Below are 18,959 nucleotides of genomic sequence, written 5' to 3' on the forward strand. Positions count from 1 at the left end.
CTTGTACTGATTTATCAATCAGCCAGCATTGTTATTTTATCACAGATATGTGAGAGCACTTATGAATTCTGACATACTAGAATACTAGACACAGATACAAAATATGTATTATGCATAGAAATCCAATCTGGATTTGACTTTAATGGGATTCTGCTCAGACATAAAAGGTCTCCCTGGATGGAGCAGCTTGCAGATTATGGGCCTGTGTTTATCGAGCACCAGCCATTATTTACCCACTACTTACCTCAATTTTACATTCACTGATCTAAACTTCAAAGTGCTCAGATTCTGGAATTTCAGATTTTTTGAATTTATCAAGTGCACATAAGAAGAGTCCTAATTTACCAAATATTTTGTGTCCCTTTGTGCTCTGTAAAACTCCATTCTAAATAAATGGGGGTGGGGGAGGATTAATATTTCAGACCTTACTGGCACTGAAAGGATTTTAAAAAATAATAATGGTTAGCTCTTATATAGCGTTTTTCAGAGTACATCTCAAAAAGCTTTGAGTGGAATTTGATTAAAAATCAGAATTGACCATCTTAAACTTTTCCTTCCAACCCAGAATGTCAAAACCAAAGCTCATTATTGAAGCCTTCACCTTGGAAAGAAGAGGCATTCTCAAAGCAACCAATATCCTTCACAAAGCAGAAACCGTCTGAGGAAACCCCTCGTTCCAAAATAAATTAAAGATTCAACTTCTATGTCTCCCTATATATTTTAGACTAGAGTTTAGGCCAGAGGTCCCCAAAGTGTGGGGCCCAGCATGGAGGACCATTCGGGTGCCCGGCAGGGCCCAGTCCATCCCCCATGGGGACAGGGAGGGAGCGTCACCCAGCCTCTAACCACCCCCAGTTCTGCTCTGCTCCCACCCTAGCAGCATCCCCGGCTTCTGTCCCCAGCCTAGGCCACTGGCAAGCCCAGAAGTGGAGCCGTGCCTGGTTGCAATCCTGGCTGCCTGTGGCCCCAGCCTTGCCCCCCTTACCCCTGTCCATGTCCTCTTCCTTCCCCTGCACCTCCCCCAAGCTGCAGTCCCGCTCCTGGCCTCGGGGGGGGGGCGGGTGGGAGCAGGAGGGGCACAGACAGGGGTAATGGGGGGCATGACCCTCAAAAGTTTGGAGACCACTGGTTTAGGCTATTTCTAATATAAAACTTTCCTTGAGAAGGAAGTACACTGGACCCTCACTAGAACACGGGATCTGGGATCCACGCATGGTACCGGTGTATGTGACATGTACCGTTTACCGCGAGTCTTGACAATTTAGTTAAAATACTTTACATTTTCCAATTTAAGCTTGCTAATCCGGTTACTAGGCAACGATCTTCAGAGCGTATGCCCCAAAATACTGAAATCTAGCCAGAAAAATATTGTTTGTAAAAAATCTGATCAACAATCGCCAGGAATGTGACCCAAAGTTGGCTATGTTTGACATAGTAGTTATTATTATGTAACTCAGCCATTGTTCATAACAGAGAAATAAACTTAGCCGACCTACTGAAATACACAAGTGGTTTTCATTCTTTTGTTATTGCTTCACTGGAACATCATGCAGAGTATGTATCTGCTGACTTTTATAAAAGTCAAATAGCAATTTAAATATTTAAATTGTCAAAAATTACCAATATCTATCTCAAATTATTTTCTTCATCACACATGTGGTCTTCTTCTACCCTCTCATCCCTCAAATCATAGATTATTGGACATTAATTACACAGGCTTATAAGCTACATCTTTTGTATTTCTCCAGATAGATAATTATGCATTCAGTTACACTATGTAGATTAAAAAAACCTCAGCACCTCTTTTCCAAGAATTTTAAAACACACACACACACACAGAGTGCAATTTAATTCCACAGAAGGACTTTAAATACTGTCACTAAATATTGAAGAAGCTCACAATGGAACCATAACCAGAAAAGTTGTGCAGAAAGCCAAATGATTTATCCACAAAATAGTCCACACCAGATCACAATTTTGCATTTCATAATATCAACCACACCATGAAACAATCAACCTATCCTGCTGTCAGCTGTTACATACACCGAACTCTCAGATCGTACATTTCTGACACTTGTGTCCCACCCATTAATGGAGACAAGTTCATGTTCCTTTCCAAAACCCCTAATATCTGCATATGGTATTTACACAAATTCAAAAAAGGAGAAAAAATCTGTAAACATTCATCTAAATGCCTCCCCTGATATTTAAATACACTGCTTCACAGTTACCGCATTTATTAACCTAGGCTATACAAGGAAGTGTCTGTTGATAACATTCACTGCATTCTTTAAGTGCTTCATGTCAGCAATTTCTATGAAAACATACATCTGATGTACAGGTTGGATCATGGGCTCTGCTGATCTAATGTACAGAATGCTCAGTATTCTGGTCTAATGTACACTGCTCAGAAAAGGAGGAGCGCCAAAATGTGGTACAGGATACAAATGTTTCAATTTGAAAAATGGAAAGCAGTACTGTAACTTTCACATTCTCAAAGCTTGAAGCTCAAAGTAGCATGATAAAAATGCAAAAAAGTATTAGATCTTAACAGGAGTACAAGAACACTTCATGTTTCCTAGAGGCTACTTACTTATTGCTGTTTTTTCATGCATATTACATTTAAATTTAAAAAATGGTTCAAGGGGATCCTACTGAATTAAGTTAGGAAATGCATCAAATTAAGGTTTGATCGGCCTGCGAGACTGTTCAGTAGTTCTAGGTGCCTCACTCTTAAAGAGTCCAACAATTGCTAATTCCTTTAGCGAGCACTCAAGGATATTTTTGGTAACACAGATGGCAGAAAAAACTAGCTGTGTAGAAAGTGCTTGGTTTATTTGAATATTCACTTGGTTCAAGGGCAGGATAGCTACCCCACTAGCAAGCACACAGGACAAAGTAAACATTCAGAGAACTTGTTAACATGAACCACTTTTCCGAAAAGGGTGGGGGGTGGTGTTTCTTTTTGCCAAATCTTTCCTCAACTATTTATTTATAAAAAGCAATGAAACGTAAATTCTAGGTCAACTTTAACCCCAGTGCACGAGGCTACTGGGTTACACTGCAGCTGTCTTTAACCAAGGCAAAGCTCATTATCTTCAACTAAACCTTATCATATGAAATCTCTCCTTTATCCATTCTCTGATTTCCTTCTGTTTATCTTTTTTACATGTTCCTTATTGCCAGTGTCAACAGCTATTCTGCTCTTTTGATCTTTTAGTAGGCTTGAATGACAGTGCAACCAATTACAGTGTATTATGTATACAGAAAAAACTGCACAAGAATTCATGCATGTGCCTAAGTATCCTGCGACGGAAAAATACCACAAGTGTGATATAAAAAACTTTAATGAATCTGAAGTAATCAGCTGTAAAAGCAATATTAGTGTTTAGGCACTTGTTTCAAATTCAATTTTAAGACAAGACACTGATGTTGCAAAAATTGGTATCTAAATATTGGCATCTGCTCAGCCCTTTTGTCATTTTTATACTTTGTTATCAAGGAGCACCTAAGTAAGTGGAACATTTAAGCTGAACAATGTCTGGAGAATAAAGGCTGCAGTACCATATATTAAAGCTTTCCTTTTACTGTACTTATGTCTCATAAATATCAACAAAGAAAAATGATTTTATAATGTATTAGGTTAATTACTTTCCAGCTGATGACCTATCAATGGCCTACATCAGTGGTTCTCAACCAGGAGTCCGGGGCCTCCTGGGGGCCTGCGAGCAGGTTTCAGGGGGGCCGCCAAGCAGGGCCAAGACTTGCTGGAACCCAGGGTAGAAAGCCAAAGCCCCACCTCATGGGACTGAAGCCCAGGGCCCTGAGCCTTGCCACCTGGGGCTGAAAGTGGAGCCTGAGCAGCTTAGTTTTGCGGGGCCCCCTGTGGCATGCGGCCCCACATATTTGCCCTGCTTGCTACCCTTTATCGCCAGCCCTGGCTCTTATATGCAGAAAACTAGTTGTTCTGGCACAGATGGCCCATGGAGTTTTTATAGCCTGTGGGGGGAGCAGGGGAGCTCAGAAAGAAAAAGGTGGAGAACCCCTGGCCTACATGAAATGGTCAGGCAGCATCACATGTATTTGCCCTCAGTGGCCATGCAAGGGCACCCACTTTCAGACTTCCCACTCCCCCATCCGTCACCTCTCTTAGCCCTGGTCTACACTATGAGTTTAGGTCGAATTTAGCAGCGTTAGATCGATTTAACCCTGCACCCGTCCACAAAACAGTTTCACCTCCATTGTGCAGTTATCCTCCATCAGCTCTGCCGTTAGGGACTTCTTGGATCACACTTTGTCTGGAAATCCACTGCCCTTGACCATTCTGACATGGGTGACCCTAAGGGAGTACGTGACTCCAGGTACCATCCCCTCTTGGGGTAACTGAGACACGCAAGCCTCACCTTGTAGTGGTGGAGGTGATCCATGGAGAGGACGTGCTAATAAGCTTACCAGGGCTCACCCCAATCCTAACACGGGCTGTGGCAGAAGCAGTCCTTCAAATCCCCACCCAAGGGGATTAAATTCACCACAGCTTCAGCCCTGAACAAGTACCCAGGCTTATGAGGCCTCAGAAAAAGCCTAGTCCTTCCAACCCTGCTCTAAAGACTGGGGCCCTCTGTGGACCAGGGGTCCTGTCTGCCCGCTGGATCAGGGAGAAGACCCTGAGCTAGTTTAAAACCAGGCTATTTACCCAAATGTCCTTTCTTTGTATGTGGGCTCCTGGAGATTCCAGTAATCAGACCTTTCCAGGGGTCTGATAACGGAGGAAGTACTACTTCAGAAGATACAAACAATGCCACAACAACATGTACACAACTGCATTTTTAATGTGATGCACCCCAAAAGGTATTAACCGTAATTATAAGGTATAACTTAATTCAGTAAAGTTTATCTTCACTCCATAAAGTCTGCTCAGGATATTTGCAGTGGTGTTGTAGCCTGTGTTGGACCCAAATGGTCACAAACAAACTCACCCAGAAAAAGTGATAAAATACAAAAAGACTATATCACCCATGAGCAAACACTTTTCACAAAGTGATCATGCCACATCTGACCTCTCAGTCCTCGTCCTCAAAGGACACCTGCACAACAGCTTCCAAAGATGAGCCCAGAGCTTAAACTCATAACTTTGCTCGACAGTAAAAACCATGGTCTTAATAAAAACACTGGATTTATGGCTGACTACAACAATCTGTAACCCACTAACCCCCCCCCCCCATGTCTTATGACAGGCTACTGCACCTTGAATGGTCCCTTAGAATGTGTGTTAACTGCTTATGCGAAACAATCTCTTCCACTCTGTATTTAGCTGTAACACTCTGAGTACATTTTCCAGACCTGAGGATGGACTCTGTATAGCTCAAGAGCTTGTCTTTCGCCAACAGAAGTTGGTCCTATAAAATATATTACCTCCCCCAAATTTGTCTCTCTAATTAGTGGATATTGTCAGTCTGTCACAGACAGACCACCAACTAAGTTCCTGGCAGACAGGTGTCCAATTTACAACTGGCAGATTTGCTGAGAGTCTCAGAAGAGATGGTCAAGGATTTAATGAGCAGAGAGAATGAACTTCCTTTTCACCTTTAGTGGTGCTCCCTCCAGGACAGGGGTGAGGTGTACTAGAAAGAGGTGGTATGGGGGAGGCCTAGACTTCCACAGTCTATGAAACACCTCTTCTCTGGATGGAAGAGTTTGTTTTCCAGTGTTTTCAGTCCAGCATCTGACCTTCCCAGCTCTAAAGTGGCTGTACTACTGGTACATCAATGAAGGAAAATGGAGAATTTCTTGGCAATGAGTAGCGTCAGAAAGAACTTTGTTAATTCTGTTCAGTGTTGAAACACTGGTATTGTTCTGAATAACAGGAGTTTACTGAACTGTGCTTAAAGTTTTGCAGCTGAGTAAGATACAGTATAAAGCTTTGAGATATACTAATGAGAAGCACTCTGATATTTAATTGAATACATAATACTGAACAAAGAGATCATTCCAGTTACACAGCCTCACTTGTCATGAGTTGAAGGTATGAACATCCTGAGGAGCTCCCTCACCGTTCTAAAGAGACACCGTGCCAAGGAGAATTCCAGGAGGTTCAATGCCAATCATATCAGAGTTTTGGAAGCATTATCTACGTGGTGCCATCTGCTGGCAAAGGAATGGAATGCCTGAGACTGGTATAGTGCAATGCAGAGACTGCCCAGGCTCAAGAAATGGGATCGAGACTAGAATCGGAACAAATGCAGATCCGAATACAAGGGTGAAAAGCCCAAGTAGCTTATTTGGCCTGACCTAACAGCTGCTGTACCACTTCTCATGGTCCAATACTGCTATTCATGGTACCAAAGGAAGACCCACTAAATGAAGCACCATTGATATTAGTTGCATCAAAAACAGGTTAGTGCTGGCAGCTGCTCTAATCCACCCACCTTGCTACAAACGTCACGCTTACAAGTATTTTACTATTTCACCTGAATTTAAAGAGTATCCAACAAGAAAACCAGAAGTGAACTTAGGGTACGTCTTCACTACTCGCCGGATCAGCGGGTAGTGATCGATCTATCAGGGATCGATTTATCGTGTCTCATTTAGACGTGATAAATCAATCCCCAAATCAACATCTGTGCTCCACCTCAGCAGGAGGAGTAAGCGGAGTCGACGGGGGAGCTGCTGCAGTCGACTCGCCGCTGTGAGGACGGCCAGGTAAGTCAAACTAAGATACTTCGGCTTCAGCTACGCGAATAGTGTAGCTGAAGTTGAGTATCTTAGTTCAAAACCCTCCCCTCCCCCCGAGCATAGCCCAGGCCTAAGACAGTGAATATTCCTCTTCAACGCAAAGAAGTATCTTATAATAGGATCTGAATGGGCTTGAGGCTAATGTGGAATTTCTTCCAGGTTTTATTGCCCTTTCAGCCAAGATGAGAAAAAAGTCACTTTTGCGGCACAAATGACACGTCAAGTAATTTTCAGCAAATTTTTGTTGTAAATTCTGCTGACCGGCCTGCTGTCTTTCTGTCTTGCTCCTCTACATGAATTATTTCAGATAGTAATTTAACTTTGAAATGGAAGCCAAAGCTGTTTTCTAGTCTTGGCCAGTGAGAAAAGTTTAACCCAGCAATGGTGATGAATTCTCAGCACTGGTGTGCAGCCTCAGCAGACAGGATTTAGGCTCTTTTAAGTGCATATAAGTAGTTATGAGGTATTTCATGAGTCCCATGGGAATCTTTCAAGCTTTCCAAGGGTAACAAACATTCCTTCAGATAGGATTAAACATCTTTCCCCCCCATTAGGTAGTTAAGGCCTTATTATCCTACTTCTAAACAGCATAACAGTGTACCTGATGGTAACAGCCTGCTGTTCTAAAACATCTTTTTTTTTTATCTTCTCCTCCCTGTCCTTGTTGGCCTCATCCACTCTTACGTCTTGTCTTTCAGACTGTAAAGCTCTTTGGGGCAGGGACTGTCATTTGTACTGTAACTAGCACAAAGTCCCAAACCATTGAGGCTTTAAATTAATATAATCATTAAATAATAGACAGCTTTCGCTGCTTAGCCATTGTATACACAAGTACTTCCCCATTTAAGTGCTGCTTTGTACCTACCCTTCCAGCTGTGCTGAGAGAGCAGGAAAAAGGAAAGTATATTCACTATGAAGACGTTCCTATTTTCTTCTCCAAAGTTATCAAGGGTCCATCTTGCCCAGTATATTCTCTTCCGACAGTAGCCAGTGCCAGATGCTTCAGAGGGAGTGAATAGAATAGGGCAGTTTATCAAGCGATCCATCCCCTGTCATCCAGCCCCATCTTCTCATGGTCAGACATTTAGGGACACCCACAGTATAGGGTTACATCACTTCACTTCCCCTCTGAGAGTTAAGAAGTTAAAGCTCTCCTGATTACTCATCCCATCTCTAAAAATTGACAAATAGCCTTTTCTGTAAAGATAACGGTGCCCTGTGTTGTCCTATGGCCAAAGGAAAGCTTCGATCTTTGGGGACATTACTCAGCTGTGCTAAAGGGAGAAAAAATGACAGCAGAAACTATTTTCTCTATGAATACATTGGCTTTGAGATTCCAGGGATTTCACATCTTTGCCAACAAAGGCATTTCACATTCTGAAAAATGTTTAGTTCAGTATGTTACCATATCATAAATATTTTATATGCTCTGACACCGAAGCATGTCAAGTACTGTGTTTTTCCTAGACCACACATAAGTTCCAGTATTTTTTTTAAAGACTTTTTAATTTTAATTTGTTCTCTACAGTCTTCACTGTAGCAATGCAGTAAACTGAAGATTTCAAAGAGAAACTGAATTTAAGGTCTTAAAATAAGGCAAATAAAATCTCCAGAATTAACTAACATACCATGGTAAAAGGGAACACTAGCTAAGTTGGATCATTAAAGTTCACACCAAGACACCTTTAAAAAAAAAAAAAAAAGGTACCAAAGCCTATAGTTTTCCAAAAGAAAGTAATCAGACATTCCTTTAACTTTTGACTCCTCAGTCATCACCAAAGCCTTTGATCATTGACTGTCTTCATGCGGTCCTCCTGGGATCTGGCAAAAATGCGCATAGCAGCGGGCACACATACTTTGCTAGTTTTTGTTTGTTTCTTGGGAGGGGGCACTGAAAAGCCCAGTAGCAACTGGCATACTGCCCATCAGTTTTAACTACTGGGCCCTGGTGTTTATTCTTGGTTCTTTTGGTAGTTATGAAATCTCTTGAAGCAGTCATGTGCAATTGACACTGATGCAGTCTCACACATACCACATAACTCATACTTTCACTACGGAAGCATACAGTATACATCTGTAAAAACAGCACTGCTGTGCATTAAGAACACAGTTGATAGGTATAGCGCCGATAGAAAGGTCTGAGATTGTTTAAAGGGAAATGTAATCTTATTTAAGCAACATATTTATGAATGCTTAATCGTTCAAAAATTCACACCAACTTCTAACAAGACAACGTAGCACCTACAGTGTTCATAACCCTCCCCCCCTTCGTCCTTCAGGGTCTCAATCGAGTCAGCCATGCATGCAAACTGATCCTGTCGCCAGCAAAAGCATTTCCTTTCACTGTGGTCAGCCAAAAGCAGAGGAAGAAAATGGAAGTGACTTGGAGTTATGGCACCAAAAAGGCCAGACGAGCAAGGAAATAATCAACTCCACATGAGCCACTTCTAGCCCATCACAATGAAAAGGGCCCACGACTAACCCCAGGAAAGGTCATCAGGACCATGGGGGTCACAAGCAGAAAAAGGCAATAGTGTGGCTGCCAGCTGCAATAAGAATCAATGTGTTCCTAATTACACTCAGAAGAGGGGCTTGAGCTCAAAGGAGAAGTTTTGCTGTAGTCACAACTTGCATAAAAAATTAAAGGGCTCCTGTTCTACTCCCTTCAAAACAGGCACCACAACTACCATTTCTGTGTGAGGTTAGATTACAAGAAACCAGACGGAGTAGGTGAGAAATCATGCATCTACATACATGTGGAGCGAGGGCTTTGTGTATGTGTTTTAAAGAAATATAAACATTTGTATTAGAATTATGCAGTTCTGAAAAACAGGATTTTGAGATTACGCATAATAAAACCACGTCAAGGGTCTGGATTTTTATTTTGTCCATGTGTGTGTATTTTTGTTTGTTTTGGAAGTCAAACTCAGCCCAACAGTCTTGCAGATCCAACATTTGTTCTAGTTAGATTTTCAAGGGTGGCTTTATGAAAGATCACATGTAACCCTCCCAACCAAGAATGAAAGCAGTAAACAGACCTGAGAATCAACTGAAAATAGTTTTTTCAGTAATCTTGCCTGGCAGATAACCTCACTATAACACAGATAAGTGAAAAATTATTTCAATTTATAAGTCATTTCATTCTGAAAGAATGTGTTCATATCTGAAACTAATATATATATTCCAACACTTTTCTAAACAAAACAAAAAAAAGGGGGGGGGGGGAATAAAAGCAGCAAGCAGTTAAGGCATTAAATCCCTAAGACATCCCAAGTTCTCCTTCTTGACCTTAACTAATTCCCTTCCCCCCAACTATTCCCTTATCCAAAAAAATACTGAGCCATAACTCAAACCAGGTTTTTTTATTAGGTTTGTGTTTTCATTATTAATATAGGGATGATCTGACATTCATAAACATTGTATGTAGGTCTGCACATGGTTTTGTATTGGTGTGTATAAGTGAGGGATAACGTCAGTTTGCAAATGGTGGCAGCCAGATACATTTTTCTGGAAAGTTTAGGAAGATTCTTGTGAACGGGCAACATGTTGCTAGTGATTGTTCTAAATTTGGTAGCAATTTTTGTGTAGAACAAAACTCTCCGGTGTTTGTATTGGTTCATTTATATAGACAGATATAGATATATACAAATTGGTTACAATCGTATATTTGCTCAGGACAAAAGAGTAGATATAATGACTGCACATGGTAGATGAAGTTGAGAAAGCCAAATAAGTTATATATGTGGGATGAACGACTCTTGACAGTTACATTTTGAGACCTATCTGTTAGCCAGCTTTTAATCCACTTGATGTGTGCCATGTTAAGTTTATCTCTCTTTAGTTTTCTAATCAAAATGTCGTGAGGGTACCAAGTCAAATGCCTTACAGAAGTTTAAGTATATTACATCAACACTATTATCTTTCAGAGTAGCAGCTGCGTTCGTCTGTATCTGCAAAAAGAACAGGAGGACTTGTGGCACCTTAGAGACCAACAAATTTATTAGAGCATAAGCTTTCGTGGGCTACAGCCCACTTCACTGGATGCATATTACCACCTTTCATATCTAGTACCTTTATCAACCAAATTTAATCTCATTTAAAAAAAAATATCAGGTTAGTTTGACACCTGTTTTCCAAAAACATATTTTATTTGCATTAATTATATTACCCTCCTTTAATTCTTTATTGAGCAATCCCACAGGAACTGCTCCATTATCTTGCCTGAAATTGATGTCAGAGTGACAGATCTATAATTACCCAGGTCACCCTGTGACGTTATCTGATTAGAGTATGACGATGCAAAATCATTGTTGCTACCACTGTTCTATAATTGCAACAAATCTTATACAAAGTGTGATGCATGGCCAAAAGGGGTTAAGCATCCTGCAGGATAAATGACCAGAGTCAACCATTAAAGACATGTTAGAAAAGTATATAATGGTAATTAGGATCATTCAATGGTAGATAGGCTAGAACTTCAAAATGCAAACCTATAGTGTGTACTCATATCTTGTTAAATGTTAGCTATACAAACAGACAGTTCCTGTCTGTCACTATAGCTGTTGATTCAAAGGTCAAAAGGGAATATTAACAGATAGATGAATCTTGGGTGAAATAATGTCATTGTCTATGTATCTCTTTAAAGTTTGTGATAGACTGCCTAATGGGTAAATTGCCTTATGTTAATTTGTGCAGCTAATTACCAGCAATGCTTAGGAAACAGACCTACTTCAAAGTCACCCTGATTGCCTATTGTTCCCCTAAGGACTCCGACCTGTCAAAGAAGGCCTGGTACTGTTTAAAAGACCCGTGGGTCCTGATCCTTTTTATCTCAGATCTGCTTGATGCTTCATGCAGGGGAAGCTTAAGCCAAAAGGCGGAGATCTCCAGTCCCAATCTGGAATCACCCCAAATATAAACATTGGACTATAACCTATAAACTAATTCTGAAAGAACTCTTTGCAACTACAAAGCTCACCATCTCTGCTATGAATCTGAATCTCGATAATTATACTCATGTCTGTATGTTATACTGATCTTTTAACCAATTCTTTCTTTTCTTTTTAAATAAATTTTTAGTTTAGTTAATAAGGATTGGCTGTAAGCATGTATTTGGGTAAGATCTGGAATATTCATTAACCTGGGAGGTAATATGTCCAATCCTTTGGGATTGTTATAACTTTTTTATATGATGAATAAGATTTTCAGTAATCCTCATCATATTTAACTTGAGTATCTGGGTGGAGGCCGAAGGCTGGGTTGCTTTAAGGAACTGTGTTGTTGGTTTCTGGGTAACCAGTAAGGTATTATAGAAGCTGTTTTATGCTGGTTTGATAAATCTAAGTATTACAATATCTACCAGTTTTGCAGATTGTCTGCCCCATTCTTTGCAGTTCACCCTAATTGAGTGACCTCAGTTGGCTCCCCTGGAGCCCCGGTTTACCCCACACACCCCATTTACTCTTTTTAAATATTGTCACATCATCAGCTTTCTTCCAGTCTTCTGGAGCTTCCCCAATGTTCCAACTCATACTGAAAAGCAACATTATTGGTCCAGCAACCTCCTCCGCCAGCTCTTTTAAAACTCTTAGATGCAAGTTATCTGGACCGGCTGATTTAAAAATATCTGCTGTTTAACATCCTCTAGAGAGGTTAGTGGAATGGAAAGAGTGTTATATATTACTACATCATGTTTTTCCCCCCCAAACAGAAATATTTATTGAACACTTCTGTCTTTTTTGTATCATTGATAATTCTACCATTTCCATCTAGTAATCAGTATATCAGTTCTAAGGACTGCGTTTCGGACTTTAAACTGCGAACATTAAGTTAGAATGTTTACTGACGGCAGCTTCAAAAAAATCAATGGCATAAATGCCAGTTCAGTTCTCTCTCACCTCTTCTATTGAATTCACATACATGCTATGGGCTGATGTTTATACTCTATTTCAGATTAAATAATAAAGTGTCTGCAATAAACTGAGAACAATTTTTATTTCCTCAAGAATACTTCAGGTCACGATTTTTGGCTTCTTCCCTACATCTCTTCTCCCTCCCCTATAATCTTTACCTTCTTCCCTTAAATATCCCCTCCTTACAAAACCTCCCTCCCACCCTAAAAAACCCACAAAAAGTTGTGGAACAGGACATTTGCAAACCAGCACATAGTTCGCAATATTTGCATGTTACTTTCCCCTACCCTTTGGGGCAGGACTACCTCCCACTATGCTTGTACAGTCACTAGCAAAATGGTGCCCTGATCTCTGTTGTGGCCTCTAGGCCGTAATGTAATACAAAAAGTAATGTTCTTCTTTGGGCACACCTTCAAATAGATCATCTTGTGCTTGTCATATTTGTCAATAAAGCCCATCATATTTGTTACTAAAGCTGTAAGCCTAATTAAACAACTCCTAGACTCAGATTCCAAAACCAGAAGAGACCATAGTGATCATCTAGTCTAACTTCCTGTGTAACACAGACCAGAGAATTCCCCTAAATAACTCCTTTTGAACTACAGCATATCTTTTGAAAAAAACAACAACTCCCATTTAGTCCTGCTCTGAGAAATGATAATGTTGAATCTCTGAGACTCTGATAATTTTTGTGGGAACTAATGAGAAACCAAATTAATGCATTTCCTAGAAAGTGAAGCTGTAATGAAGAAAGCTTCTATTAAAATTTAAAAGTTCCCTCACAGTTTTGTTATTAATCTAGCTGTCCAGTGAAAGTCCTCTCTATTGAAGATTAAGGTGTAGATGTTAAAAAAAAAAAGAAAAAGAAAAGTTTCATTTCCATATGAAAGATTTGAAAAATCCAAATGACAAAGATTTTTACATTTCTTTGTTTACAGAAATCATTACTGAACATCTGGAAGCATAAGGATAGTCTACTCAACGGGATGAAATGCAACAGGCCACAAGGCACACCTCCTTTCTCTTTCCCATCCCCTCTCATCCCCAAGCATACTGCCTTCTGACAGGTGGTGCTATTTGTGGACCAGTGCTTGGGTCCAAAGACTTGTCTACTTCTGGCTGAACTACGCATCCCCCTCCCACCCCCCACCAATGCTGCCACCAACAACAAATATAGCAATTTATGTTGCCCTGTCACACTCATCAAAATCAACTATAGGCCAATACCCCACCACAATAAGTTAATATTGGACAATACTCCCACCAAAATCAGCTTATACTAACTCATACACAGAGGACTCTGCTGGGATGGCAGGAGAGTGTCTAAAACCAGAACCCTCTTCCGGGGGCCCCTGTATCCCCCAAACACAGCTGCTCTAACAAGAGGAAGTGGAAGAGGCTACCACAGCAGTGGGGGGGGTGGTACTTGAGCTTGATTCTGCAGGGAATGGCATTTGCCCAGAGAACACTTGATTAAAGCTAACGTTTCTTTAGTAAAACCACAGATGGCAGCAAGTTGTTCCTTCATTCAATTTCCATTTGACAAGAGGATGCAGGATTTAATTTTTGCAATTATAAGCAGAGGATAACTTTTACAATGGTGCTAAGGAGGTGGAAAGGGATGAATACTCAAACTAACAATTTAGAAACAGAAATAGCACTTGACATTTAGAATACACAACTGTCACATCATGTATTGATTGCACCCTGGAATATGAGACTCTCTGCTACTCTAAGATTAGTAAAGAGAAAATAAATATCCTCCACCACACTTTCTTATGCTTTTACCAGTGGATAAACTCCCACCCCACCTAAATTTGTATTTGTTATGTTACAAAAAACTTTGTGGATTATCTTCACCTCTCATGAAAAGGATGCAGCCTTTTTTATCCAATTCAGACTATGCCACACTGACTCACCGCTTGTCACATTAGACTCGGATTACTTAAACTCTACATGGGGCTAGACATGAAACCACTAGAAACTGAAGTTGGCACAAAATGTGACTGTGCACTTAAGTGAAGTTGCATACTGCCAGCATTGGCTACCAGTTGGCTTGATTAGAACTTAAGGTGGTGTTTTTGACCAAAGAAGAGCTACGTAACATGAGAAACCCCATACCATTGCTGACCATGGCAGCACTTAAACTTGGTTTAAGCCGGAGAGAGCTTCCAAAGGGCTGCTCAACTTCAGAATTCGCTCCTCAACTTACTCCAATAGAGCCTGAATCTCTTGGCCTTCAGAGCACACTGCAAGAGTCATCTGTTTAGTCGGTTTATTGTATTAATGTTTATGGACAGAATTTGTTATGAGGCGAAAACTGACTGGGCAATTTTCTTATACCGTACAATGTTGTATGAGCATTTAATCAATGTCAAGAAATCTAGAGTTACAAAGAGGTGCTCTTTTGTCTGATGAAATTAATGTTTTGGGGCCTGGTTCCCTGAGACCGTATCTTTCCCCAGGACACTCATTTCCAATTGCTTATCAGACATCCCTTAAATTTCACATTTAGGCATGAAGCTTCTCACGCTGAGTGTCAGCTCATAGGTGAGTTCGGTTATAAAGTCTGAATCAAAGCCATTCATCTGTTTGAGTTATACCGTTGGAGGGCAGCAGGATTTTTTCAGCTGTTAAAGTTATTCAGATGTTTATTTTGCACTCTGATAACTCAAAAACATCTTTGTTTCAACTTCAAATTTGGCACACATATGGTCTTGATTGAAAAATGCATGCTTGGCCTTGTCTGAAGAAACTGGTTCTGAAACAGAGTTATGAACATTTAACAGTCTGTGCACTGTGCATGTGCAGGATATTGCTTTCCTTCTTCCTGATGTGAACACACACCAATATGGGCTCATAGTTCAGTCAAACTTAATGACGTTACAATGGGGCAAGGTCTGAGCTTACACCTAGAGAGGCCTTTCTATCACTCAGTAAACGCCACAGAGCAGAACAACACCGTCATGTAACACATTAAGGAGACCACAGATTTTTGTATTTCAGATGCATCTGTGCAGCATTACATGTTGGGTAATCAAAGACTCAACTGCCATTCACTCACATAACAGGCAGAACTAAGTTGTGAGACCCACGCTGCTGGAATTTCCTCTGGACTCTTACTAACATATTAATCTTACCACTCTGAAGAATTCTACATTATCCAAAGTTAGATAAGTTATCTCTGAGCCTGTAACTGAAAGAATATATTCCTCTACTGACCCATGCATATGCCCTCCTGCCTAGAAGCATTCACACTAGATTTCTACATTCAAGTAGCTACTCTAGAATATCAGCATTATATATGGAAAGTATAAAATCCAAGAAATTACAGGAGCACCACAGGATTTTTCATAAGTAACATGCAATATGCACAACTTAGGCTAGTTTTGATTGCAACTGTGACACCAAGTCCCCTTGTGCCCTGCTAAAGCAGCATATGTGGTTCACAGCATCATGAACTGATCTCAGATTTCCCAACTTTCCAGCCTCAAGAAAAAGTTGGGGATTAACCACTAGTGTTAACGTACAGTATTTCTGGGTTGCAAGTATTTCTTAAATCCCTGAACTAAGCCTATTTATTTAAATGTGGTTTATAAAACAGAAATGTGCAAAAAAAAATGACTTATTCAGACCACAATGGTTCTGATGAAGCCATCAGACTAAGCAGACTACAGACTAATGGCTCCATCAGAATAATTGTAGAGTGAGTAAATTCAAAGTTTAGCTCTTTGCTTTCCCTTCTTCAGACTCTTACATAATATTGATCTCACGTGCCTGTCCGTTAATATAACCTTAAGGGTTCTCCATTCTTGCTTTTGTACCTATAATGCTGGCCCTAGGCTTGGGGCAGACTTCTTGCCTGCCACCCCTTCTCTTAATCACTCCTTCAAATATTATTTCTAGGAATGCTTTCGTTTCCACATCAGCAATCTCCTCCCCTTCCCATTCTTGGGCTACTGACCAGACCCTTACATTGGCACCTCTTTGGAGCTGGGGTCATATCCATCTGCAAAGCATCGTACATTTATGAGGACGTATTTAATAATACATAGTCTCCCAAGCGCCCCAAACTATTGCAATTTTGAGGTGAACTTAGTTTAATTTCATGCTAGTAACACACAAAGTTCTCAATTGACACAAGAAGATCCAGACAAGAGCAATAATACTTATTTTCACAGCTCAGCTAGATACTCCAAAGTAGCTAACGCACACAAACTTAACTATGCAGACTAAATACACACACTGTATGGTAAGCTTTTCAAACCTACCTGTAAGTATAGTGTTTTCAATGCAATGTACCTATTTAACACACCAAGATGGTTCACACTTGTTTATACCTTGGCAGATCACTTACCTGGACTAATGAAGTAAGGAAAAAGATTTGAATGATCGGTTTGCTGTAAGTATCAGGAAAAATGTTAAGAATAGACCCTCAGCCAATGGAACTATGCTAACTTATATTAGCTGAGGATCTGGCTCCACCAATTTCACTTTCTACACTTGGAAGCCATCTACCTCAAGTTTGAATTTAATGAAAAAAATACACCCCTCTGTGGCTGAACCCGCTACAAAAGAGCTATTAAAGAAAGAAATTCAGTTAATTCGCAACAACTTCAGAAAGTAATCCCACATTTCCACTGGCATCCTCCAACAACTCCTGCAGTTCTGTAAAATGTAGGCAAAAGGTGTTTTAAACCAGTTTATCATCAAGTCTGATTCATTCTGTTGCAACTTGTAGTGATCCATTCTACCTGTGATCCCTTAAAGGGAAGTACAACTAGTCTATTAAATCTATACCTGCAGCCAGAATTTACAGCAACCCAATCTATTGCTGTCTTACATCGTGGGCAATTAGGAACATGTAAACTTATGGCTGCAGGGTATGGGAGGCTCCCTTGAACCAGAGAGCAAAGCTTGTGTGCTGTAGTCTATATAGGATTTCAGTTTACATACAATAGCAGTGGATTCCACAAGCTGACTAAATGCTATATCAAAAAAGGAACATCTGGTCAGTTTTGACGACTCCCTTCATAATTCTGAACACGTCAATCAACTCTCCTTAGTGGGCTAAACAATCTTCCTTTTTTTAATTTCTTGGCACATGCACTGAGTCTTGGTGTGCCTTTAACATTTTCAACCTAATTCTAGATGAGGCAACCAAAACTGAACACCGTGTTCCAGATGGAGCCATACCTTTGTACAAAAGCATATGTTCTCTTTGTAATGCATTAACTAGAAAATTATTAAAGATGAACACTTAGAAAACTAAGATTAAATCCCAAAGGCAGTTAAGATAGCACGTAGTTAGAGATTTTGCTGGGCTCTTTCTGGTCCTAGAAAACTTAATAGCACTGGTCACCAAAAGTGCCATCTTCCATTGTCTGCCCTCTCAGACAATCACCTGGTCACAGCAGTCCACACGCTGGTCTCCTTGCTCATCTATTGTAATCTGTAAGGCCAATATATTGTCCTTCTGCAAATCCATCCTCAAGACCTACTTCTGCTGTCATATTGGCAAGAAGTCAGCTAACTAATGATGGCCAGGAGGAGTGGCAGTTGGGAACAGCAGATTTTACTGACTTTTATAACGTTCCAATGATTATCATCAAGCTGTACAACAGGTAACTGTGATTTTGTTCTCGTTACTCTCATTCTTCCCATTCCCTCCTGTGTCTGGTTTCAAAATCAGATTCTAAGCATTTTGGTGAAGGGACTATTTCCTTGTACAACACCTAATTCAATGGGCCCCAATCCTGACTGTGACAGAAATATTAAACTCACTCTACTAGGGCCTAGATAAGAGTCATAAGAAAAATAAAGGTAATTCATAACAGCCACCCAGCCAAGAGTGCAGAACTGATCCGTAAAGCCCTCAATAGAATAGATGCACTATCTCTCAGACTAAATTTCCTTGCATGACTCACATGAGCCATGAAACTTGTCACGACCTACAAAACAAGTTCAAACACAACCACAACATGACCAAGCTACCTGATTGAAAAGTGCACCTCTTTTATCCATACAGACATGGACAATGTTTAACAGAGTCCAGGTATAGAACTAGAGAGAACCAAAACAAGAACAGCAGGCCCATGGGGCTGAAAGACCCTTTCCCAAAGCAGTCTGGGATAAATCTCATCTGCACCATCTTCAGGTTGCACTACACACTTACTTATTTGCCACTGCGTTGCCCGAAGTACCAGAGCAGAAGAAAATTTAGTAACATACTAAAGGCAGAATGAAATCAAGAGCAAGATATATTAACTGTCCCTCCACACACTTCTCACTGTTTCTATGATTTATGCACAGGTC

At 40.4% G+C, this 18,959-nt stretch overlaps 1 protein-coding gene across 2 annotated transcripts in view; it reads right to left on the reverse strand.

The window, feature by feature from the left end:
* The window catches only part of CDON (cell adhesion associated, oncogene regulated), a 98,659-nt gene that overhangs the window by 63,009 nt on the left and 16,691 nt on the right, over window positions 1-18,959 (reverse strand). The window contains exon 1 of one of the 2 annotated variants that reach the window (XM_077839829.1): window positions 7,598-7,724. The exons of the other annotated variant lie outside the window; for it this stretch is intronic. The gene's annotated coding sequence lies outside the window, so the exon portion shown is untranslated. Of the gene's footprint in view, window positions 1-7,597; window positions 7,725-18,959 lie in introns of those variants that run through there. 2 annotated transcript variants of the gene reach the window in all.

Source organism: Eretmochelys imbricata, chromosome 22 (assembly GCF_965152235.1).
Source record: "Eretmochelys imbricata isolate rEreImb1 chromosome 22, rEreImb1.hap1, whole genome shotgun sequence".
Taxonomy (NCBI): Eukaryota; Metazoa; Chordata; order Testudines; family Cheloniidae; genus Eretmochelys; species Eretmochelys imbricata.